This window comes from Mauremys reevesii, linkage group 23, assembly GCF_016161935.1.
Source record: "Mauremys reevesii isolate NIE-2019 linkage group 23, ASM1616193v1, whole genome shotgun sequence".
NCBI classification, from domain to species: Eukaryota; Metazoa; Chordata; order Testudines; family Geoemydidae; genus Mauremys; species Mauremys reevesii.
This window is the reverse complement of record NC_052645.1, coordinates 15559946-15569385: the sequence shown is the minus strand read 5'-3', so window position 1 is coordinate 15569385 and position 9440 is coordinate 15559946. Positions and strand designations below refer to the sequence as shown.

Below are 9440 nucleotides of genomic sequence, written 5' to 3'. Positions count from 1 at the left end.
TTAGTTTTTAACTTTTGCTCCTAAACTTTTACAGTTTGCTTCCTTTTTTAAAGACAATCAGTTGCTAGGATGGTTTAACCAATCTCCACTCTGTTTTTATCCAGGTTGCACTCCTGATTTACTGTTCTGATTTAAAAACATGGTATTTTTCATGGCATCCTATATGGCTGATAGCACATCTGCAACTTCTGAAATAGGAAGCACCTTTTGAAATATACGTTTGTGGTTTTGTGAATTTCTGTGTTAAGTGTTTTAGTAGGAGGAAATATGCCTCAGTTTAGTGGCACGTGCTCCTATGGTTTTATGCTATTTTATAAGCAACCTTTTTTAGCCTACACAGATTTTTTTCTATAAAAAATAGTTAAGAAATTCTTTGTGAACAAACTAGGCTGTTTAGGTTCATATTTGATTCTGTACATAAATCACTCTGAAATTGGCCTTTACCCAAATCATGATACTGTTTTTTAATTATGGATAAAGTGTTTATTGAACTCTCAAAAGCATTTTTACTTGATTGACAGCAAGAGAGTGCATTAATGGTGATAAATTCAAACAGGCGCGGTAGATATGACTTCAGTATTGTGTCAGCTGTTGATTCTTTCCTGCCATCAACTTCAAGTTGCAAAATGGGATCCTGCAGGCAGGTCCTCATTTTGGAGACAGGAATAGCATACATTTGAGCTGGGGGAAAGTAAGAAAAATCTTTCCTCTTGTATGTCTTGCGTGTATTGGCATAACGTTTATGTAGCTCTTTATTATCAAGCCATTCAAAGTCAATCTTCTCTTTTTCACTGTTCCCCACCTCCAGTTGCAAACTTATATTGTCAGTAGGGCCTTGTGCATTTTAAAATGCCACAAATCAGTTTGGGATTTTCTGTAATGTTACATTTTTGTTGGTTGTTCATTTACCCCCTCGTAAATATTGTTGTAAAGTGGAAAAACTCCAGGAATACCGTCTTATTAGGCAAATGATCGAGTCAATAATGCTATTGTGAAAGTAGCTTGTGTGAAATGTCTGACTTGCATTCCAGCATAAAAGATCCATGGTGTAAAAAAAAGACATGGAATAAAAAATAACAACAATGCCATTCAATGTTTTCCATTAACTGTATCAAACTTGGGCCCATATGGAATATGTAATTTGTCTTTTTTGGAAGCTGGGTATCCTAACAAATCGGTATGCTTGCAAGTTGAACGAATCTTCAACACCTAGGGTTTCTGGTTTGTGGTGTTTGTTTATAAGCGAATTAGGAGTAAGACAACAATTATGTGGCTTAAAAATATTGCCTTGAATTAAAGAAAAAAATTGTCCTTGCACATCCACACACTGAATGCTTGGCTTTGAACGGCTAGTGCCTGCCATGAGCTAATTTCGGCACTGCAAAAATGGTTGATTTTGAACATGTTTTATAAGAACAAACTGTTCTCACGTTTTTGTTGTTTTGGTGAGGTTATATCATTTTATTCTAAAACTGGAAAATCCCAATAGCCGATGCCATTATTGTAGCTGATCAGAACATTCTCTTGGAAAGTTGTGAGTGGGAGGGTTGTTTTGTTTTTCTTCTTACTAAACTCAGTTAGTCCAGGCAAGTTTTATTTGCAGCAGAATACAAGATACTTTCCCCTCCACTATAGAAAAAGTCCAACCTCTATTACTGCTATTAGGGAATACAAGTTATTCTTTAGATACCTGGAGTGAGGAAAAGACCTTGGTGCAAGAGATGAAAGAATATTTTTGATCAACCAAACCAAGATGTTCTTAAGCAGTCTCTGTTGAAGTACTTGTCTGGTATGTAATAGATGCTGCCACTGGCATTGGTTGACATTTGTTTGATCAATAAATCCATCTTATCAAGCTTTGAGTATACAGCTAATATGGGTCAATCATTTGGCCCTGAGGATCTGCAGTAACCTATATGTCCCATATATGAGATCTACCTTGAAAAGAGCTGAGGTGCATGCTAAACAGCCAAATTCTAGTCAGTGGCGTTTCACCAGGAATTAACTTGACCCCTTCTTCCCACCTTGAATGTTATTCTGATCAGTGATATAAGAGTAGTGTGAATTTTGACTGAGAGTTCATTTTAAAACATATTTATTTGAACTTGTATGAAAGTAAAAGGGTCGTCTGCCCAGGACTTTTGGGTATCTCAGAAATAAAATTAAACTGCAAATTACCCTCAACAGCCAACAGAACTAAACCCCCTACAAAATTCTCCCCTCCCCAAAGATCTAATCTCTATCAAGCTCCCCCACTTTGCAGCACCCCATACAAAGAGATGAGCCTTTGCAGCATTTTAGTTGAATTATCTCTCTTTGTGACTTGTGGGATGCTTCTACTGAGCGGTCAGCAGACCAGATTCATAGGAAAACAGCCCCTTCTTTGGGAATGTGGTAGGAGGCTTTCACATTGCTTTGCTCATCTTTGGCACTTAATCCTAAAAAAAGGAAGGTATCTGACTTCATGATGCCAGTGGCAACATGCTTAATTTAAATCCATAGTGACTACTCTGGTTTGTAGCCAAACTGACTGCTTAGCCTAAAAATAAGCTGCAGAGATGACAGAACTTTCTCACAGAATGACATGTGGTTGGAGAAGACCAGTTAGGTAAGTTACTCAGCTGGTGTAAATCAGCACAGCCCAGTTGAGGATAATGGAGCTGTGGCATTAGCTGAGTATCTGGCCCATTTACTGAATGATCAACATTTTAGGAGATTATTTACGAAAACAAATACTGGAAAACACAGACACTTGTTGCTGGTGCTTCAGCACTATGTGAAAGGTTCGTTGAAGAGATGAGAAGAGTTATAGTTTCCCAGTTTGGATAATTCAGTTCTCCCTGGCTCAGATGATGGTAACTAATTAGTTGCAGCCTGTGTAAATCATTGAATGAATTAAGCCTCTTTCTCCTTCTCTCAAGCTACTGGGTCTCCCTTTGTGAATACTCTTCTGGGAATTAAAACAGACTGCATATGATTTGTAAGAGGCAATGCAAGAGAAGTCGATGGACAGTATTTCCCATTTGTTTTGATTTGTTTAGAGAGCTCACCTAAAATGGTGATTTATTTTATTTTTTTTAAACTGTGCAACTACAAGGTAGGAAGTTTGAATCCATATGAGGTTTCACAGTGTCTCAGTCTGTCCTCTGTGTTCATATTTATATATTTATAGGGCTCTTCACTGCATCTGAGCACCTTGCACTCAGTCATGGATGTTATCCCTGATGAGGTAGGGAAGTACTGTTATCCCCATTTTACAGATGCAAGAGCTGAGGCACAGGGAAGATTGTGTCTTGCCGTAGGTAATGTAAGCGATGTATGGCTGAGCTAGGAATTGAACTGTGGGCTCCTGAGTCTAGTGCCCTCTCTGCTAATAATCCTTCCTAGGCTTGAGCCAATCACTCTTTGGGTTGACAAACTCCCTGCTCCTGTACATTGGAGGTACTAGAGTTATTTTATTTTTTTGTGGCGTTTCAGCTTTCACTTACAATTGAGACACTGTCAGTTTTCCCTCCATCCAATAGAAATGACCATTTCACCTACCTGCTCTTTCCTTTAGCCCATATTTTGCTTCACTTAATCACCAAGGGCTTATCTACACTGCAGAGTTGTCAACACTTTTGTCTTTAGCGGGTACTTAAAAAAAGCCCCCCCTGCGGAAAAACAAAAGTTTTGCCGACGCAAGTGGCATCTCCTGTCGTCAAAGCTACCGCCACTCGCAGGGCTGGAAGTATTTTGTTGGCAAAAGTGCCAACAAAGTACCGAAAAAGAGTGTTTACACATGGTGACTTTTAGTGACAAGGCTGTCTCGACACAGCCTTGTCGCTAAAAGCTGCGTGGTGTAGACAAGCCCTAAGATGGGTTTTACTTTCTCACAGTGCAGTTCCCAGCCAGCGGTTGTTCACTTTACAGGTGCTGAAATCTTTTCTCAAATTGGGAACTGAACATCAGATGCATATTCACACACAAGAAAATTGCAGTGGTTTTAAGTGTGGAAATTTTGTGTATCAGAGCACTTTTGTGTGCCTAAAAACAAGGTTTTTGTGACTGTGTTCCACAGGCCAGTTGCCATCACATACTTGTACTTGCATGGCTTCTGCTAAGTACCTCCTTAAAAAAAAGAACACTATATCGTGTTTATCTCCTGGACTTCATAATGTCTTTTGTGAAATGTACATTTTTTATAGGAGGGTTCTGTGTCTGTCTGTTTAAAATGTTGACTTAGAACAGATCTGGACTTCAAAGAGAACTGATCTATTAATTTCCATTAATCCACTATTTTTAACACCCAAACATTGCAATATTAAAGGATTACATTTGAGAAGCAAGAGGAATGCATCAGTTGAGAACAGCTAGTGTCTGTCGTCCTACTTGATTTCTATTTCACTCTCTTGCTGCTGCTTTGTGTGAAGTGTTATAGTACCAGGAAGTATCGAAGTAAATTCCAGCTGTTGATCACATGACGGCTTGTGCCATAGACGTATGTTTCTCTTGCACATGTGATTTCTGTACTGTTTGGTCTTTGCCTAAATCTTCCATCACTTTCATGTCGGTATGTGACCATTTAATTCAATAACATTCTTTATGAATTGAAGGTACAATCAATTTTTCCTAGATGCAGTTTTTGCCTTGTGTGTCCTGTATTTGAGATGTACATTACCCATTTTTGTCCACCTGTCGATGCGTGGTGTGTCTGTGTTCTCAAGACGAACTACAATAACATGCACTCCATATTATATTGTACCTGATGTGACAATCCAAGCTGTTGTCCATGTAGACTGGCTAAATATGACCATGCTATGTTGCTCTGACAACAAAGTCTATAATGTTCTGTAAAGATGGCAAAGCAGAATGTGTGGTTTGGGGTTTTTTTGAAGCTTTTGTGATTCCTGGTAAGTTTTGTTTTTCAAAACTAAGAAATAAAATTAGTTTATTTTTGTTTCTTAAACTCATTGAAGGAGACTTCTTTCTACTTCGTGTATGTATGTATGATGTCAACGTATCCCCCACATCAGACTTCCCTGGGGTTAATATTACTGTTTCAATATTGTGGTGCCAAATAAGCGCCTCTCTTGGACTGTACAAGTGGGAATGGCTAGCCTCTGTTTTAGCTGTTGAGAGGGGAAGGACGGTTCAGTGGTTAGTGCACTAACCTATGACTTGGAAGACATGGGTTGATGTGCTTGTGCTGTCATGTATGACCTTGGGCACTTAGCCTCCCATAGCCTTGTCTGTAAAATGGGGATCAGAGCACCTCACAGGGTGCTGAGGATAGATACATTTAGACTCGTGTGGGGCTCAGATAATATGTAATGGGGGCCACATAAATATGATAAAATACAGCCCTTTGGAATGGTGTGTGGAGACTGTCAATCTTTTTTAATATATGGGAAAGGCACCTAAAGGTTTGGATAGATGCCCTTTAATGTCTACATAAATCTAAATCAATCAAACATACACGGATATAGATATTAAAGGGAACAGCTCTCAAACTGCAGGTGGGGCAGAGAGGGGTTATTGTGCAGCTGAGGGGTGGAGTTAAAGTTGAAGGGGAGGTTGGGGAATGATCTCTGGATCGTGTGTGCTGATGGAGTGGGGTGGTTTTCTCGTGGGATTGAAGGGTATGTCAATAGGTTTTGCTTGGGGGATTTTGTGATCTGTTCATGTTTCTGTGTTCCTAGGGGGTAGGAGAGTCTCCAGTGGACTTTCCCCTGTCTTTTACACTAGCCCATGCCCTTCGCCAAACTTTGTGGCATTGGAACTGGGATGAGTTGGGTGCCATCGCTTGTTTGGTGCATGTGAGATGCTCTAAGGAGAGACGGGAGAGTTGGGGGTCATTGTCTTTTTTTTTTTGTTTTTAATGGGGATGGAAATTATTGTCCTGTGGGGGTGAGATGCTCTGTGAGGAGGGAGAGATTGGGATGTATTGGGCAGGAAACATCCTACTTTTAACCTCAGGAGGAAAGGATTGGGATGGGATGGTGAAAACTGTAGGCAGAGGCAGCTTGAGTGAAGTAACCCACAATAGGCACAAAACCAGTGCTCCAGGATCTACATTGTCTGCCCATTGGCTACTGGGTTAGAATTTAAAATGTTGGTTTTGATCTATAAATCCCTAAATGCCCTGCAAGCTGCCTGCATGAGAAAATGCCCCTCTCCCAGTGCCATGCTGTCTCCTCCCACCCCACACTCGAGAGCCCAAGCTGTGACATCTTGCAGATTGAGCCATTCTTTTTAGGTGACAAATCTGAAAAACTATTCCAGATGGAGGTGCTAATAAAGGAGGTTTTAGAACAAGTTGATAAGTTAAACAGTAATAAGTCACTGGGACCAAATGGTACTCACCCAAGAGTTCTGAAGGAACTCTGACATGAAATTGCAGAATTACTAACTGTGGTATGTAACCTATAGCTTAAATCAGCCTCTGTACCAGATGACTGGAGGGTAGCTAATGTAATGCTAATTTTTAAAGAAAGCTCCAAAGGTGATCCTGACAATTATCAAGCATTAAGCCTAACTTCAGTACTGGGCAAATTGGTTGAAACTATAGTAAAGAACAGAATGATCAGACACCTAGATAAACATATGTTGGGGAAGAGTCAACACGGCTTTTGTAAAGGAAAATCATGCCTCACCAATCTATTAGAATTGTTGAGAGGGTCAACGAGCATGTGGACAAGGATGATCCAGTGGATATAGTGTACTTGAACTTTCAGAAAGCCTGTGACAAGGTCCTTCACCAAAGGCTCTTAGGCAAAGTAGGCAGAGGGAAGGTCCTATCATGGATCAGTAACTGGTTAAAAGATAGGAAACAAAGGTTAGGAAAATAAATGGTCAGTTTTCACAGTGGAGAAAGATAAATAGCAGAGTCGTCCAGGGATCTGTACTGGGACCAGTGCCGTTCATCATATTCATAAATGATCTGGAAAAAGGGGTAAACTGTGAGGTGGCAAAATGTACAGATGATTAAGTCCAAAGCTGACTGAAGAGTTACCAAGGGATCTCACAAAACTTGGTGACTGGGCAACAAAATTGCAGATGAAATTCAATATTAATAAATGCAAAGTAACGCGCATTGGACAACATAATCCCAACTACACATTCCAAATGATGGGGTCTAATTAGCTGTTACTAAAGAAAGAGATCTTTGAGTCATTATAGATAGTTCTCTGAAAACACCTGTTCAATGTGCGGTGGCAGTCAAAAAAGCGAACAATGTTAGGCACAATTAGCAAAGGGATAGATAAGAAGACAGAAAATATCATAATGCCACTCTATAAATCCATGGCACGCCCACACCTTGACTGCTGTATGCAGTTCTGGTTGCCCCATCTCAGAAAAGATACTAAAATTGGAAAAAGTACAGAAAAGGACATATGAGGAGAAATTAAAAAGTGTGGGGCTGTTCGTCTTAGGAAAGAGACGACTAAGGGGGGATAGGATAGAGGTCTATAAAATTGTGACTGATGTGGAGAAGGTGAATAAGAAAGTTTTATTTATCCTTCATGTCGCACACAAACTGGGGTCACCCAAACAAGTGAACGAACAGTGAGCCTGTGGAACTTGTTGCCAGGGGATGTTGTGGAGGCCAAAACTATAACTGTTCAAAAAAGAATTAAATAAGTTCATGGAGGATAGATCCATCAGTGCTTGTTAGTCAAGAGAGTCAGGGATGCAACCCCATGCTCTGGGTGTCCCTGAACTTCTGCCTGCCGGAAGCTGGCACTGGACAATGGGATGGACCACTTGATAAATTGCCCTGTTCTGTTCGTTCCCTCTGAAGCACCTGGCACCTGCCACTGTTGGATGACAGGGTACGGGTCTAGTTGCACCATTGGTTTGACCTAGTATGGCCGTTCTTGTGCTCTTAACATCAAAGCAGCATCTGGGCAGCTCCTTTGAGCAGCTAGCACACGCCCCACCGACACAAGTCCAGGATGGGCGGCGTATGTGGCAACTTTAACTCGCTCTGAGCGTAGATCAAGGATCTGAATGAGTATGAAAAGTGAACTACCCTTTCCCCTGAGATTCGTCTCTCTAAAAAGGGGTAAACCAGTGCAGGGGGCTTTCCCCCGTGGTGTGCCGGCTGTGCATGAGGAACCCTTCAGTTCCTACAGAAAATCTAAAAAATCCCCCCTTCACGCACCCAATGCCTACTGCCATTTGCTGGCTAAGAAAAGGTGCAAAATAAACCCCCCAAGGCTGTTTTTTGCCCTGAGATTAGGGCGACCAGACAGCAAGTGTGAAAAATTGGGACGGGGGTGGGGGGGTAATAGGAGCCTACATGAGAAAAAGACCCAAAAATCGGGACTGTCCCTATAAAATCAGGACATCTGGTCACCCTGGCTGAGATCAAAAAGGAGTGATTTACTCTGCCAGGTAAAGGGATGCCTCATCATGACCCCTCAGCACACAATGTGATATTGTCCCTAGGAAATGAGGCTGTTAAAGTGGACTGGCGTGACCTAGGTTTCACGTTTACTATGTTCATAGCAAGCAAAGCCAAATTAATTGTAGACGTACGGCAATTAAACCTGTGCCCTTCACCCTCGTTTTTGACACTGGTGGTGGTTGAATCATTGCTAATACAAAATGATTCTCCTGCCAGTCCAGGACTACTTAGGGTGAACTCGAACTACCTTAGTTCGAACTACTCACCCGTCCAGACGCCGCGGGATCAAAGTCCGCGGCTCCCCCGTCGACTCCGCCACCGCCGTTCGCGGTGGTGGAGTTCCGGAGTCGACGGGAGCGCGTTCGGAGTTCGATATATCGCGTCTAGATGAGACGCGATATATCGAACTCCGAGAAGTCAAACGCTACCCGCCGACCTGGGTGGGTAGTATAGACTTCCCCTTAGTTGCATCCTTTGTGAACTTAGACTGTAAGCTCTTTGGGGCAGGGAGTGTGTCTTACTATGTGTGTGCAGGCACTGCGTGAAAGATAATAAGAAATACTGTATAATAATAGATCATGCCATCTGTTGAATTACACCATATTCATTTGGACTATCCCTTGCACTAAACCAGTGCACGCTTAACTTCTCCCCTCTCTGTCAGGTTAAATACACTTCCAGTCAGCGTTATACGGAATGTACCTGACATTCTAGGAATAGGTTGAAGCTTGCTTAACAGCTTAAGCATGAAAATGGCATTTGGCAACATATGCTACATAGCCCAGATCTTAGTAAGATATGCCTGTTCCTTACGTCTTGCTTAATGTCTGTAATTAAAGGCAGGACATTAGCCTTAAGCAGTTTCAGTATGTGGAGAACAACGACAGGCCTTATTCTCCAAGATGCAGCAAGATACTGAGAACCCTCAACTCCGGCTTCAGTCATAGTGGAGAGTGCTCAGTGCTTGACAGGATGAGGCCCATAGTTCCTGAAAACGGGTTCAATTCTGCCCTTGGATACGCATGCACAACTCCCATTTACTTCATGA

The 9440-nt window shown here is 41.6% G+C and overlaps 1 long non-coding RNA gene across 3 annotated transcripts in view; it reads right to left on the bottom strand.

The window, feature by feature from the left end:
• Positions 1–9440, bottom strand: part of LOC120389399 — a 33244-nt gene that overhangs the window by 22356 nt on the left and 1448 nt on the right. The window lies entirely within an intron of this gene.